Raw genomic sequence first — 16705 nt, forward strand, 5'->3', positions numbered from 1 at the left:
GGGAACCTGAAAAAATTTCTTGCAAATGACATCCACGCTTATTTGGTCTGCAATCGTTTATTAATGCATCGGCACCAGGTTAGAGCTGGTTTGGTTTGCAACGTTTTTCTTTGTTTTCGTTTTTCAATACTCATCAGTCAAGATTCCATATGCTTCACTAATCCCTTGATAGTTTTCTATAGCAATGTCTTCATCTGTGAAAGATCGGCATTCATGGAGTGATAGATTTGTGCCCATTGACAATAAACTTTTCTATTTTCTTCATCCCATGTTTCATGAGATATGTAGAGTGTATATCTCTATTTGGAGTTCTGATTTTTCCTTCATTCTCTGCTAAACGAAGAAAAAGGGATTAGGGTTTTATAGACAATATTAAAGTTTTTCATGGAACATGTAACATACGTATGGATCTGCTAGCTTCCTAGTTTTTGGTCATTATGGTTTCAATTGTTGGTTTTACTGTTCCTTTTTTTTTTGTGTTCGTTTTTTTGTTGCTGTCTCTATTTTTCTTTTAATGAAATTTGTGGTTTACTATTATTTTGGTATGCAAGATACAACAGAGACTATTAGGTCAAAATATGTCATTGCCGGTGCAATACAAATCAAAGGCAGAGCTTTTACATTTTCATACGTTTTAATGCACACAAACGATAGAACAGAAGATACTTAATTTCTAACAAAGACACTAGCAAAAGGTATCTTGAAATGTGAGACCCGCTTAATAATGCTGGTCAAATGACCCAAAATTATACAACTATTTTAAGAGTTTTCTCATTTTCTATCATCAAACACCAAATGCGTCTTAATCATCGTCCTCCAGAGTCTAGAACACTCTGATGCCTCTGAATCATCACTTTGGTTTGCTTTGTTGTTTGATTGTTAATCTGTTCCAGTAATGATATAAGCCTTTCTCCAGACGCCTTCTCAACTATTTGACCCATTTGAGCAACTCTCAGTAGAACATCCTCAACTCCACGTGCTTTCTCAGGCTCAACCAAAGAAAATCGAGCAAGTCTTTCTCATGTTTCAGATGACAAGATTTGACTAAGCATCTTGCCTCCTTTCATCTGTTTCTCTTTTGGCTTCTTCTCTACTGCTTCGAGTTCTGTTAATTTTCAATGCCATGTTATGCCATTAACTCCTGCATTCTTCTTCGTCTGTTAACTTCCAATTCGGAATCAGCCATTGCTTTTTCCTTCCTTTTCCAACCCTGGATATTTTCTTAGCAAGCTGAAACAACCAGAGAGATATCACTGACATAACGTTTAAGCTGAGTCGCTGGAGTTTAGGGATGGGTGATTGAGATCAAAGGAAGTTTAGTAAAATTGTATGTAAAATAATTTACACAAGGGCAGAATGGGTATTTAGAAATTTTGATACATTAGCCTTAACGTTTTCCGTCTGGGTTAGTGATGAAAGGGAGGTTTTGTTGAATTTTGAAAAGTTTAGGGAGGTATTTATCAAAATGAAACTAAAGGGGATATTTTATTATTGCCAGAAACTTGAAGGGAGGTTTTTGCATTTTACCCTTATTTTATGTTTATTTTTGTTCATTAATTTATTTTCATTTTCTTGTCTTAATCTCATTCCATTATTTGTGCTAAATTCCTGATTTTACCTCTCTCACTCACTCACTCACTCTCTCTCTCTCTCTCTCTCTCTCTCTCTCTCTCTCTCTCTCTTTCTCTCTCTTCTTTATTTTTATGCTACAAACTATATGGTGATAACATGAGAAACGGGCACAGGTTGATAAAATCTTCACTGACAAGCATAAGTCAATATACCAAGGAAAAAATTATAGCTGTTTAGCCTTACAAGGCCAGCTTCCTGCAAATCGCACAAGTTCACAAGATTCTATATATTAAAATCAATAGAAAAGTACAAACAGACCCTGTTAGATAGTATATGCCCTTAGCTCCAATCAGAATGATGTACATTATGACATTTAATGTAAATGAATATAGTACATATTTGATTCATGTTATTATGGTGTGTTTCTATGTAATATCCTTAAACTGGACACTTATGAGACTCGTGTTAGTTTAGAATCTTTACAGCCGTTGGATAGATATGGGGAGATTTATCCTACCAAGACTGACACTGATGTGCCGCCAAGTTGGTTGGGGTGGCTTGTCTCAGCTGCTAGGGTGAGGCCTGAGGTACATGCAGTGTGAGTTTTCTTGAAACCCTAAACCGGACCAGAATTCCAATATTGCCCTAGACCTTGGAGATAGATGGGTAAAATTGGAATGTTACACCTGACCCCTAGACTCGATTATGATACTGCACTAGGTGTTGGATTTGGATGTCATTGATATGCCAATCAGTGAGATCCTTAGAGGGGGTCAAAACCTAGGTATGTTGGGACAGTCCGAGAATTCATCTGAGTGGGTGATCATAGTGATAAGATCAGCCCCTTTGTCGGACAAAGTGAATGATCAAGGATGCACTCTCTCTGATGGAAACCAAAATTGCTGGTAGTCGATTTCAATCGTTAAAATTTGTTTTGCAAAATATATTTATATAGAGATATACATACATATTATGGTTTCAAAATGTTTGCAAAAGGTTTTAATTCCCGGGATCCATGTGAGTAGAGAGTGTAGCATTGTACCTTGCAACCGAGGGAGAGGTCCTCTCTTGTCGAGCAGTGTTTGATCATTATGGGCTGAGAGGTTATGTGTAAGACCATTGAGGGTAATACCTGATGGGCTAATCTTGCATCTGCTCACAGTCCTTGGGTTTTTATAAGGTGGCTTGACCCAGGGACCATTTAGTGTAAATGTTGAGCCCATTAAGAGCTCATGGTGATGGACTCAGGGGTTCACTGTCTCCTACAGTGAATTCGGCCAGACCTTGTAACAGAGGTTGGGCTAAACCCATGTGGCTGATGTGTAGATCAATGTTTGGGTCCCACGCAAAATAAAGATATCCAACTGGGCAGCAGTTTGGAGGATAAGTGAGCACATGAACTTAATGGGCCTAAAGCCCAATTTGAACTGGCTTAATAAGATTAATTAAGAAGGGGCGGTTCTGGGATTTAAATCAACAGATAGGATAACGGGTTATCCCTATCCACTCAAAGAGTCCAGATCCAAATAGAGATTTGGATCAGGAAACTCCTAATTAGATTAGGAGGACTGATCTTTATCTACACATAAGATACAGTTGGACTGATGCCATCTTCTGCTCTTGCCATCTCCTGCTATTGTTGCCATTACCAGTTTGATCTCCACCTGTAGGAGTGATCAAGAAGAGTTCTTGATATTATCTTTTTGGAGAAAAGATAATCAAAAGTCGTGCTCACCTGCCCTCCATCAAGTTCTTGCTGAAGAATTCGGTTCTTGCTGAAAAACTACCCTGCTGATTCTGCTCCACCCTATGCTGTGTCATGTTTAGTGGGAGCAGTTTTTGGTATTCTCCTTGGGCATGAACACCTTCATTGGGAGTTACTGCTACTCCGTATCAGGTATATCCATCTCCTACCTTTTGGTTTCAGATCTGGTCAGGTTTCGGTTCAAGATTGATCCTTGAAAATGCAGTTTTCTAAAATAGGGAATGTGATTCCCACATGGGAGAGAGAGAAATTTTTTGAAATTTCGCCCAACCTACCTGCAGGGTTCGGCTATCCATATGATGGATCTCTCATTCCTTCAGTGGTATCAGAGCCCAGGTTCAAATCTTGAACCGAAATTAGCTAGATCTGGAACTGTGCAAATGAGCAGAAGGCGTTCTACCTGATTTGCGCAGATTAATGATTTTATGGGAAATCGTTCCTAGATTTTGGGCGAATTGATCAGAAATTAAATTTTATAAATCTGATTTATATTTATAATTACTGTTTATATTTATCTTGATTTATGGGTTGTTCGTACGGTTGAGATTGAAGTCTTGATTGGCGCAGGAAGTTTGCACTCCTACTGTTCTATTCATTCTTGTTTGTAATTAATTTTTTTTTTATTTTTAGACAGAATGTATACGAATTCGATTTGACGTATTATTAATAGAAAATTAGGGTTTTTCTATTTTATTTTATTCAAATTTGAAGCAGATTGTGCAAAAGGAAGGAGTTTCATAGATTAGGGTTCGACTATCTGCGATTTGCAGTTTGAGAAACTGCAAACTATGAACTTACCTCTGTTTTGCAGGGTAGCAGATCTACAAACAACCCTTCTACTGATTCTTGAATGTCTTTTATCAGTAATTTAATTTCAGATCATAATCTTGAATTAAAAATCAAACTTAGACCCATTCGAACCAGATTGGACCAAACTGGTTCGAATGGGAATTCGATTTGATGTAATATTAATAGAAAATTAGGGTTTTTCTATTTTATTTTATTCAAATTCGAAGCAGAATGCAAAAGGAAGGAGTTTCACAGGTTAGGGTTTGACTATCTGCGATTTGTAGTTTGAGAAACTGCAAACTATGAACTAACCTCTGTTTTGCAGGGTAGCAGATCTACGAAAACCCTTCTACTGATTCTTGAATGTCTTTTATCAGTAATTTAATTTCAGATCATAATCTTGAATTAAAAATCAAACCTTAGACCCATTCGAACCAGATTGGACCAAATTGGTTGGACTGAATCTATGGTTTGATGGGGGCTGTTCTTAGCCCTAATTTTTCATTCTTAGGTCCAGGAGTTGATGGTTAATTGCAAGATGCAATTCATCCCACACCTGTAAAATGCAGTTTTAATGTGTTAAAACTGCTCTAGCCCATTAATTGCATAAAAGCTATATGGGCTGAACTGCTCTTTGCTATTCAACCCATATACCTAGATAATATTAATCAGTAATATTATGGATTATTATGGGATTTAATAATGGGTTTTACAGATATTAATTGATTGGATCAATTATGTTTTTCATGCATGTGATGTATGGATGTGTGATGTGCAACGTTCATGGGCCATAAGTGCTTGGCCCATGCTAATACGATAGTGGCTTTTGCGCACACCATGACTGAATGCACATTATTTCCATGTTGTCCCTAAAGATCATTGGATGATCTCCCTTCGTGGTGGGCCCCACACCTCCCCAAGAGAAATGGTGCGAAACCCTAGCCATTTAGGGCCCATCGAAATTTTGCTTTATGAAAGTCAGTGGGAGTCACTTTGGTTTGACCTAAATTAAACTAAGACGTAATAATTTCGTTCTCTCCTGAAATATGGGTGCATGTGATAGGGAGATTCATATGATGAACTTTCTAAAGGCCTTCTGCCATTAGCATGAAGATGTGTCCTTCAGTAATGAGGAAACGCACCATAAAATTGGGCTATCCATTTGCTACTGGATCTATTGGAATGTTTCATAAGATGATAGGGGTGTCATAGACCAATGTGGGAGGGGCCTATCCTAAAATGGAAGACTCTCTCATGGTACTCTAGCATTCACGAATATGATGGGTGAGCACTCACTATACAAAAAGGAAAAGCTCATAAGATGAGTGGATATGATCCTTCACAGAAAGGTGGTGGGGTTATGCAGCTAAAGCAGTTGGCTCCATGCACCCTATGTGATTTCCCACATTTCTAGAGACATAATTCACAGTCTCTGTCACTAAGATAGAAGGGAAATCTCAGAGATGAATAAATGGAAATGGAACATAGATTAAAAGCCATATCTATGTAGATAACATGAATCAAATAAGGTTGTGAACTAATATTTGCTTTTTATCAGCAATGACAAACGGACAATTCGCAAAATTGTTGGATGATAACAAACTAAAGGGCCCAAACTATGTTGACTGGTACCGTAACCTTATGTTGGTCCTGGCATTAGAAAAGTTGGACAAAGTAGCTAAAAATCTTGCCCCAGAACGTCCAGGAGATAGGGCTTCTGAGGCCCGTAGGAGGGACTACCAGGAATGGGAAGAGAAAAATTCCCTTGCCCGCTGCTACATCATAGCATCCTTAGACAATCCCATACAGTGGCAGTTCAATCAGATCGAATTGTCCAAGGATATCTTGGATAGTATGAGGATGATGTATGAAGAGTAGAATCGTTCTACTCGACAGAAGGTCTTGAAACAGTTCATGATTGCACAGATGTCCAAGAACCAGCAAATTCATGACCATTGTCTTAATGACGATAGGATACATCAATGAACTTGAGGCTCTTGGATCCGGGCTTGACCATGTAACTAAGGTGGATGCCATCCTAAACTCTTTGCCTCATTCATTCAATCAGTTCATCATGAACTACAACATGAACAAGCTAAATGTTAGCACCTAGGAACTCAGCAATATGTTGCAGAGGGCCGAGGAACTGATCAAGAAGGATGAGCCCATTGCCATGCTTGTTGAAGCTGGTAAATCGGGCAAGGAAAAGAGGAAGACAAAGAGAAAGCTACTATGTCCAAGAGGCAAAAGAAGGACAAAGCATTAGATGCTTGCCACTTCTATAAGCAGGTCGACCACTAGAAGAGGAATTGTCCTCAATACCTGGAGTCCAAGAAACAAGGTAATTTTGAATCCTTTGTCATAGACACCAATTTGTTGGTAACTTCTTCTTCCTGGTGTATTGACTCTGGGGCTTCGACTAATGCGTATAACTCACTATAGGAGTTCAAGACAAGTAGAAGACTGAGTGACGGAGAGGTGATTCTTTATTTGGGGACTTCTGCAAGTGTTGCAGCTACAACTATAGGAACTGTAGAATTAATTTTCAGAGAAGGAATTATTGTACTAAAAGATTGTCTTCATGTACAGAATTTGAGAAGAAATTTGATTTTTGTTTCTAAACTGTGTGTATATTCTGTTCTCTTTAGTAATACGATTACTATCAAAAGAAATAACAAATTTCTCACATACGAGAACTTGAGAGTGGTCTCTATGTTCTCCATCCTTCTTTGGAAACTAACATAACCGAAACTACGTCGGATGATATCCCCAAAAAAAGAACCCGTGATACAGTAAATCCCACATGCCTGTGGCATTACCGACTTGGCCACATCAACATTGATTGTATTACAAGGTTGGTAAAGGATGGTCCTTTGGATTTTCTAACTATAGAAGATCTTCCTGTTAAACAGTTTTGTATGCCCTTAGCTTCAATCAATATGATGTACTTTATGAGTTTATTGTAAATGAATAAAAATGCATATTTGATTCATTTTCCCTTGGTATGTTTCTGTGTAATACCCTTAAACTGGACACTTAATGAGACTCGTGTTAGTTTAGAATGTTCACAGCCAGTGGGTCGGTCTGGGGAGACCTATCCTGATAAGGTTGACACTGTGGTGCCACCAAGTCGGTTGGGGTGGCCTGTCTCAGCTGCCAAGGTGAGACCCTAGGCACATATAGTGTAGGATTGATTGAATCTTTGAATTGGACCAGATTTCCAATATTGCCCTGGACCTTGGAGATTGATGGGCAAAACTAAAAAGTTACACCCGACCCCTAGACTCGATTATGATATTGCACTAGGTGTCAAATTGGGCTGTCTTTGATATATCAATCAGTGAGATCCTTAGCGGGGGTCAAAACCTGGGTATGTTGGGACAGTCTGAAAGTTCATCTGAGTGGGTGATCATACTGACAAGATCAGCCCCTTTGTCGGACAAAGGTAATGATCGGGGATGCACTCTCACTGATGGAAACCAAGACTATCGGCAGCCGATTTCAATCGTTGAGATTTGTTTTGCAAAGTATATTTTATATGAGATATAAAAGTATATATATTATGGTTTCTAAAATGTTTGCAAGAAAGTTTTAATTCCCGGGATCCATATAAGTAGAGAGTGCAACACTGTTCCTTGCAGTCGAGGAAGAGGTCCTCTCTTGTCGGGCAGTGTATGATCATTATGGGCTGAGAGGTTATGTGTAAGACCATTGAGGGTAATACCTGATGGGCTAATCTTGCATCTACCCATAGTCCCTGGGTGTTACAAGGTGGCTTGGCCCAGGGACCACTTAGGGTAAGTGTTGGGCCCATAGAGCCCATTTGATGGGTTTTAGGGGGTGCACTGTCCATAACAGTGTATTCGGCCAGGCCTTGTAACAAAGGCTGGGCCGAACCCATGTGGCTGATGTGTAGATCAATGCTTGGGTCCCACGCCATACAAGGAAGCCCAACTGGGCAGCAGTTAGGAAGGTTAAGTGAGCACATAAGCTTAATGGGCCTAAAGCCCATTTCGAACTAGGCTATTTAATTAGTTAATTATGGGGCGAATTCTGAGATGGATTAGCAGATAGGATAGGGTCTTGACCCTATCCACTCAGAGAGTCCAGATTTGAATGTGATTTAGATCTAGAAACCTCCTAATGAGATTAGGAGAAAGCTAATCTAATCTACAAATAAGATAAGGGTTTATCCTTATCACCTAAAGAGAGGGCTGATCCAAATATGATTTGGATAAGCAGCTCCTAATTGGATTAGGAGCTGATCTTTTGGGTTAATAAAAGAAGGAGGGGGCGGCAGCCTTAGACATAGATTCACATCCTCTTTAGTGCTGAGAAACATAGAAGAAAGAATTAAGCAACCTTGTAGAATTCTTTCTTGCCGCCTCCCTGTTCTTGCCGCCCTGTTTGCCAGTTCGATCTCCAATTGTGGGAGAAGTCAAGATTCGATCTTGACATCAGTTCTTGGAGGAAGAATTGATAGGAAGCTGTGCTCACGTGCCATTCTGCTGTTTCTTGCGAAGGACAGAGTTCTTGGAGAAGAACATTGCTGATTCTGCTCCATCCTGCACTGTGCCATCATCAGTGGGAGCAGTCTTTGGATCCTTCATTGGGTGTGAACACCTTTGTTGGGGGATACTGTTTCTCCGTATCAGGTATAATCCTTTCCTACTCCTTTTGGTTCAGATCTGATTCAGTTTATGGTTCAAGAATGATCATTAAAAATATGATTTTCTAAATAGGGAATGCGATTCCCAGTTGAAGGGAGAGAAAAATTTTTGAAATTCGCCTCCTTATTCCGCAATCTTTGGGTGTCCATTCGATGGATCTCTCATCCCTTCACTTCCAACCTGTGAACCTTGCCTTCAGGATAAGATGACGAAACGACCATTTAACGGTAAACCTAAAAGATGTATAGGCACGCTTGATCTTATACATACTGATGTATGTGGTCCCATGAGTGTTTGGACATGTAACCAGTATGTTTATTTTAACATTTACCGATGATTATTCATGGTATGGTTACATGTGCCTAATAAGATACAAGTCTGAATCCTTTGAAAAGTTCAGAGAGTTCAGACAAGAGGTTGATAAGCAGTTGGGAATAGAAATTAAGACCCTTTGATTGGATCGAGGTGGCGAGTATCTCTCTGACGAATTCAGGGACTACTTAAAGGCCAATGGGATAGTATGACAATTAGCTCCTCCTACTACACCACAACTAAACAGTGTGTCAGAGAGGAGGAACCGAACTTTATTGGATATGGTCCAATCACTTCTCGTACACTCAGAGTTACCCACATCCTTTTGGGGTTACACATTAGAGACTGCGATATGCGTGCTGAACCAGGTTCCAACCAAATCAGTTTCGAAGACTCCATATGAGCTTTGGACCAGAAAGAAACCAAGTGTAAGACACTTGAAGATTTGGGGTTGTTCAGCACATGTTAAAAGAACGAGTGCAGACAAATTGAAATCCAAGACCAGTTGTTGCCTATTCATAGGCTATCCCAAAGGCTCTATGGATTACCTATTCTATGACCCAAGAGAACATAAGGTTTTCTGTAGCCGAAATGTCCATTTCTTGGAGGATGATTACATCCCGAACAATCATCGTCAAGAAGTTGTTCTTGATGAGGAGAGCTCAGGGGTAGTGGGAGATGTCCCACAAGGTCCAGTTAATGACCAACCTAGAAGATCTACCCGGGTTTCCAGGCCTCCAGTTCATTTTGGCTATGACCAGGATAGTTACTTGGTGGAAGCCACGGCTAGTGAGGAGGATCTCGTGACTTATACGAAAGCTATGTTGGACATAGATTCCTTGAAGTTGGTAGATGCCATGAGAGCTGAGATGGACTCAATGGAGACCAATGGAGTCTGGACTCTAATAGATCCGCCGCCTGGGGTAAAAGCAATTGGTTGCAAATGGATCTATAAGAGGAAGAAGGGCCCCGATGGTAAGGTTGAGACCTACAAGGCTCGTCTTGTGGCGAAAGGGTATACTCAGAAAGAAGGAATCGATTATGAGAAAACCTTTTCGCCGGTGGCCCTGCTTAAATCCATTAGGATCCTGCTAGCTGTAGCAACATACCATTAGGATTAGTTGGACTGACGCTATCTTCTGCTCTTGCCTTCTCTTGATATTGCCGCCATTATCAGTTCGATCTCCACCTGTAGGAGCGATCAAGAAGAGTTCTTGATATTATCTTATGGAGAAAAGATAATCAGAAGTCGTGCTCACCTGCCCTCCATCGTGTTCTTGTTGAAGATTTCGATTCTTGCTGAAGAACCACCCTACTGATTCTGCTCCACCCTACGCTGTGTCATCTTTAGTGGGAGCAGTTTTTGGTATTCTCCTTGGGCGTGAACACCTTCGTTGGGAGTTACTGCTACTCCGTATCAGGTATATCCCTCTCCTACCTTTTGGTTTCAGATTTGGTTTGGTTTAGGTTCAAGATTGATCATTGAAAATGCTGTTTTTTAAAATAGGGAATGTGATTCCCTCATGGGAGAGAGAGAAATTTTTTGAAATTTCACCTAACCTACCTGCAGGGTTCAGCTATCCATATGATGGATCTCTCATCCCTTCAGACCCACCAATGCCCACCCATGAATTGGCATCAATTCTGATCTGGCACCTATCTAGCGTTATTTTGTGCGTATAATTTCTAATCGTGGCTGAACCGTCATTCTCCAATATATACTACAAGTAAAAGACGGTTTAAGCCGGGCGGTAGTATGACTAATGTGTCACAAGAATATAGACATGATAAAAGCACTTTATTGAGTAAGGCTGTTCACAAACATTATCAAACTGACCAAATTGGCCCAAATCAACCTGATTTGGTTTGTTTTTTTTACGACTAGTTGGTTTCAGATTGTGAAGAGGGATAAATCGATAATTTGGTTCAGTTTCGGTTTTCATGTGTGAAAACCGAACCAAACCGAACCGAGCCGAGTTAGTTAGTTTTTGATTTCCTTGTCTTTCCCTAACTAGGTAATCCTTATCCTAGTTTATTCTTTCTATTTAGTTACTTATTTTTAACATTAAAGAGCAATGAAACATTAGTTAAATAGGAATTACTTTTGTCTTTAGGAATTACTTCATGTTTGAGTTGGTTTTGCTTAATGGAATGTCAGTTTCTTTTTGCTCTTTAAGTAACCCGACCAGGTTGGGTTGGTTGAAAAAAATCTATTAAACCGACCCGGCCTGACTCGTGAACAACCCTACTGTCCAGAGAAGAGGATGGGGGTACAATCGAGTACTTACTACTGATGCAAAGGGCTACAAAATATCAGAGTAGTAAAAGAGTATGGTTGGTGCCATCAGTTTAACATATCATAATAGCAATTCTAGAATCAATCTTCTCAGGAGGTGGACATGAGCTTTTCACTAGCTACGGTTTGTGCCTGTGGCTAAAGCCTAATCTAAATAATTCTAAATGCATTTGTAGCTACAGTTTTAAGTTATCCATAGCTACAAATTTGACTTTCTAGCTACAGTTTTGTGATGTTCGTATCTACCAAATTTGGATTTATGGTGTTAAGATATTCATAGCTTAAATTATGAATCTGTATATGTCTACGAACCCAAGTTGCCTATAACAAAAAATGAATAACCTATAGCTACAATTTAAATAATCGATAGCAAAAGATGAAAAACGTATAGTTACGGTTAAAATATGAATCTATGGCTATGAACCCAAGTTGCCCATAACAAAAAATGGAAAACGTATAACTATGGTTTAAATAATTGGTCGTAGCTACGAATATTAACTGGCCATAGCTAGAAAAAATAACCTATAGCTACGGTTCAAGTTGTCAGATGAACAACAATCTATAACTACGGATGTGAATCGCAAATAATTAGATAAATCTATAACTATGGTTTACAATGATTGTAGCTAAAAGGATAAACCTATAACTACTGTTTGCATTGATTGTAGCTAAAAATATTGCCTATATCCTAAAATTTTTTCATTATTTTTTGAAGCCTTCTTTCCTGAATTGAATACAAGCACAACTAGTTCATAATATAAGATGGAACTTAAATTTAAAATTTCATTAAAGGATTATATAATAAAAAAACGAATTATATCTCAAGGTGCTTTAACATCCATTTGTTCCCTATAAATTCAAAGTTCTTGAATACATGAAACTCAATTCCAAGAAAAAAAACTTCGCATGTAAAATTTGATCAAATGTCTCCATCCATACGTGTGAAGTGTCCTCCTTTACCATGTGTTAGCACCCAATTTTTGCTTAGTCCCTTTTTTAACTCATCTCCTACATTCTGGATGCCCGACCGGACCACACCAATTACTTTAAAACATGCCAAAACCCTAAGAAACCAAATTTTATCCCAAATGCCCATAAATCCACCGTTAAATCTACATGATTCCCTTTCAATGGTCTTGATTATGCCACATCACAATACATGATCCCTGATCAAACTCCATCACGTGAAACAAAACCATCAAACAAACAATCACACAAGATTTCAACCATAAATTCCTGGATTTAGCCAACATTCATAAGAGATTCCATTTTGACGCATTTAATACTACGACGCTCCTCGAACCTAAAACACGTGATCAGTACATGCCTAACACGATCAAACCCTTCCAACAACCTTATATTCCCAATCCATACCTACCCACCAAATTTTATCCCAAAATTCCCTTATTTGACCTAACACCAAGCATTGATTCTGTTTTAGCGAATCTTATTGATTAAAGGCTCGTCCGTCCCAAATCTCCATCATCCAAACCTTATTTGACCAATCAGACCCCACTACCATGTTTAGAGACCCAAAAAATTAAGATTCCATTTGACCATTGAAAAATTAAGATTCCATTTGACCAATCAGACCCCACTATCATCCAAACCTTATTTCACAACCAAACACTTCCGTTTGACCATTGAAAAATTAAGATTCCATTTTTGTACCATTTCATTGATTGAAAAGCCATAAGACTGTGATCTGAACTGAACCAGTAAATCTACACCTCTGATCAAAGATCCATCAATTTCATCAGGTTCAAGGTGTTCAAAAATGCTTGCCCACCAAATTTCATCCCAAAATTCCCTCGTTTAACCATTCATCAAATAAAGATTCCGTTTTAGCAAATCTTATTAATCCTAACTTGTTAGTCATAGATTTCAATCATCCCAACCCCATTTGTCCAATCAGACCTCACCACTATGTTTAGAGACCCAAAAAACCTCATCATGCCAAATTTCATGACCAGATTCATCTGTTTGACCATTAAACTAGAGAGATACCATTTTACTACACTAGATTGAATCGCCACATTAATTTCCCAACTAAGCATCTTAGTTAAACTCCATTAAAACACTTGGACCAATGAATTTGAGCCTAATAGGCTTAAAGAACTCAAAATACTAAACAAGCCCCCACTTAAAACTAAGAAAGGACAAAACCTCTTTTAAATGTTCATAAAATTTATGTTTTTTGCCACTGCCAGTCCCAAATACGGGGCTGCAACGTCTTGCATGCTTCAATCCCTCATTGGATGCACGAAAACCATAAGAAACCACCCAAAATCGAGAACATTTGTTGCACAAAGAAGGAATGGTCAACTGCAGGTCCTTCTCTCTTAAAATCCATGCCTATTTTGGTGAAAAAACTCTATTGAACCACAAACACTTTAGCTAGATGAATTTCAGACCCATCTCCCTCCATTTTCTCTATAAATAGAGGCCCAACTTGAGCTTGAGAGGGAGAAAAGTTTCCTAACTCCTATAACAAACTTAGTTTGCTCGAAACCTCGAAATCCTTGAACCAAGCTCAAGCCTCATCCCTTGTTTCCCAACTTAATATCAGAAACGCTCAGCCTAGCTCCCGTCTTGCTCAAGTTTCGTTTGAAGATTTGTTAGTTGTTGGAAAGTTCTCTTCAAGGTCGTACACGAGAGGTAGGCCTCTCATTCCCTATCTCTTTGCTTTTAGTTTAGTTTCAGGTTGCTTAAAGCCCTAGAAATCCTGAGAAACTTGCATTCCCAACTTCCTCCAGATTAGAAAAAAGTAGGGAGGCAAAGGTCTTAGGGAAAACAGTACTTAAGACTCGATAACATTACCTTAAATCAATTCTAGGCAAAGTTGGGAACATTTTCACCAGATTTCAAAAGCTTTGAGCAATCATATTAGCTCATGTTTTGTTAGAATTTGAGCCTGAATTACTCCAGTAGTGGGCTGCTATAGTAGCTTGGAGAGAGGGGTGCCTAACACCTTCCTTCTTCCAATCTTTTGGACCCAAAACCTTTTGGTTCGGTGCCTTACCCATGGAGGGAAGAGTTACTATCAAAGGCTTAATTTGAATCTTTCCAAACCCAAAAATGAGGGCCAATTTCCTCTAAAAAATAGGTGGTGACTCCAACTCTTTGAGCCGGCCATAAGCTTCTCGAAGCTCACAGCTGGCAACTCTACTAGGGAAACCCGAAACCTTTATTGGATGTTATTCATACTTGATTTATTTCTTTTTGTTTTGCATTGGTAAGTTCAAGACTTGCTAGTTTGCGATTCAAAATCGCATCTCAAGAAGGCTAGGCATGATAGACCTTTCCAACTGAATCACCCTAAAGCCATTCCCATGCCAAAATCGAACCAAAAAGTTTTCCCCAAAATCATACCTTTGTTGAAATCGCACTCTGGTTCAGTTTCATCGCAGCCCAAAAATCCAAACCGCACCTTCTTATAGCCTCATTACAACCCAGAAATCCAAACTGCACCTTCTTAGAGCCTCATCACAACACAACCCAAAAATCTAAACCGTACCTTCTTAGATCCTCATCGCAACCTAGAAATCCAAACCGCACATTCTTAGAGCCTCATTACAACCTAGAAGTCCAAACCGGACATTCTTGGAGACTCATCGCAACCCAAAAATCCAAATCGCACATTCCTTTCAACCTCATCGCAACTCAGATCAACCTTATTGCAACTCAGAACCTCATCATAATGCAGAACCTCATCACAACTCAAAACCTCATCACAACCCAGAATCTCATCACAACTCCAAACCTCGTCGCAACTTCGAACCTCATCGGAACCTAGAACTTCATCGCAACTCAAAACCTCATCGCAACCTAGAACCTCATTGCAACTCAGAACCTCATTGCAATCCATAACTTCATTGCAACCCATAACTTCATTGCAACTCAGAACATCATCGCAACTCAGAATCTCATCGCAACCTAGAACTTCATTGCAACTTAGAACCTTATCGCAACCTGCAACCTCATCGTAACCCAAAAATTCATCGCAACTCAACCCAATCTCATTGTAACCTAGAAGCCCAAAACCGTAAGTCAATTCAATCTCATTGAAAATTAGAACTTGTTCATTGCACCTCCTTCCTGCTCATCGCACCTAAATCGTGCCCATCTATCCTTCCTACACCCGGTTATTGCATCGCACCCTCTGCCCCTTGCTTTTTTTGGGGTTTTTTCCCCTTCTTTTCTTTTGGTGGTCTCTCAAAATTTATAGCGTTGGCTTTCTCTATAACTGAGTATGATTAGCCTAGTTTTTGGGTAGTAGTAAATTGCATTTGCTTTTTGTTCTTCTCTTTCCTTTCATTTGTTTTAGTTAAAAAAAAAAACATTAAGAGAACTTAGCTTTTGTTAGATCCCCAAATGTAGCCACTTAGAAACTTGTAGGATTGCTTGTAAACTTAAACATGTGGCTGCATTATTCCCTTGTTTTTTTTTTTTTTGTTTTCCTATTCAATTTTCTTGCATGAGTGAACACTCACAGTCACACAATCTCATGTAAACAAAATTAAAAGCCTATTTCACCTATTAGAGGAAGGATAATAGGTGTGTGCCCCCGGATTTTGGTCCTTAAAGGCTCCACCAAAAACCTTAAAACTAGCCACCAACCAAAGAAGCCCATTTGTCCATGGGTGATGGTTTGAAGGCCAGTGACCTTATTGGAACCTCATAGTCTGGAACTCCCCCAACAACTTCATGCATTGCACTTAGAGTACCCATAAATAGGAAGCCATAGATGGAAATAGGACAGGAGGACCTTAACATAATTAGGACTATGATACGATGAGTGCTGTACTATGTGGTTACCATCCTTAAAAGTAAGATCATAATAAACCTTAAATCCCTTAAAAGAAGTTTAATATAAAAAACATCTAAGTATATGTTATCAAAATTACACCCAAAGATCAAAGTTTAAAAACTCAATCAAATCTTAAATCAAGATCAAAATCCATTAAGTTCTCCTAATCTAAAGATCCCATTTGAAATACCTAAAAGAAAAAAAAAGCCTATCTTGCCACCCAAGGTTGTTGTTCTCAAGGCTAAGTAGATGCATGCCCTTATGAGATTATCTCTTGGGAAGAAGCATCAAAAGGCCAATGTTGATGTCTTATGTGCTTCATCATGTGCCCACCTCAAGGCTAAGTAGATGCATGACTCTATGAGCTCAACTCTTGAGGAGTAACATCAAAAGGCCATTTTGAATTCTACTATTGTTCATCCTATGCCCATTTCAAGGCTAAGGAAATGCATAACTCTAAGAGTTCAATTCTTGAGAAGTAACATCAAAAG

The 16705-nt window shown here is 39.1% G+C and overlaps 1 pseudogene; it reads right to left on the reverse strand.

Moving 5' to 3' along the window:
* Positions 1-675: 675 nt before the first annotated feature.
* LOC109114242 (uncharacterized) lies at positions 676-1186 on the reverse strand (annotated as a pseudogene).
* Positions 1187-16705: the final 15519 nt, after the last annotated feature.

Source organism: Nelumbo nucifera, chromosome 5 (assembly GCF_055504915.1).
Source record: "Nelumbo nucifera cultivar China Antique chromosome 5, China Antique-T2T, whole genome shotgun sequence".
Lineage (NCBI taxonomy): Eukaryota > Viridiplantae > Streptophyta > Magnoliopsida > Proteales > Nelumbonaceae > Nelumbo > Nelumbo nucifera.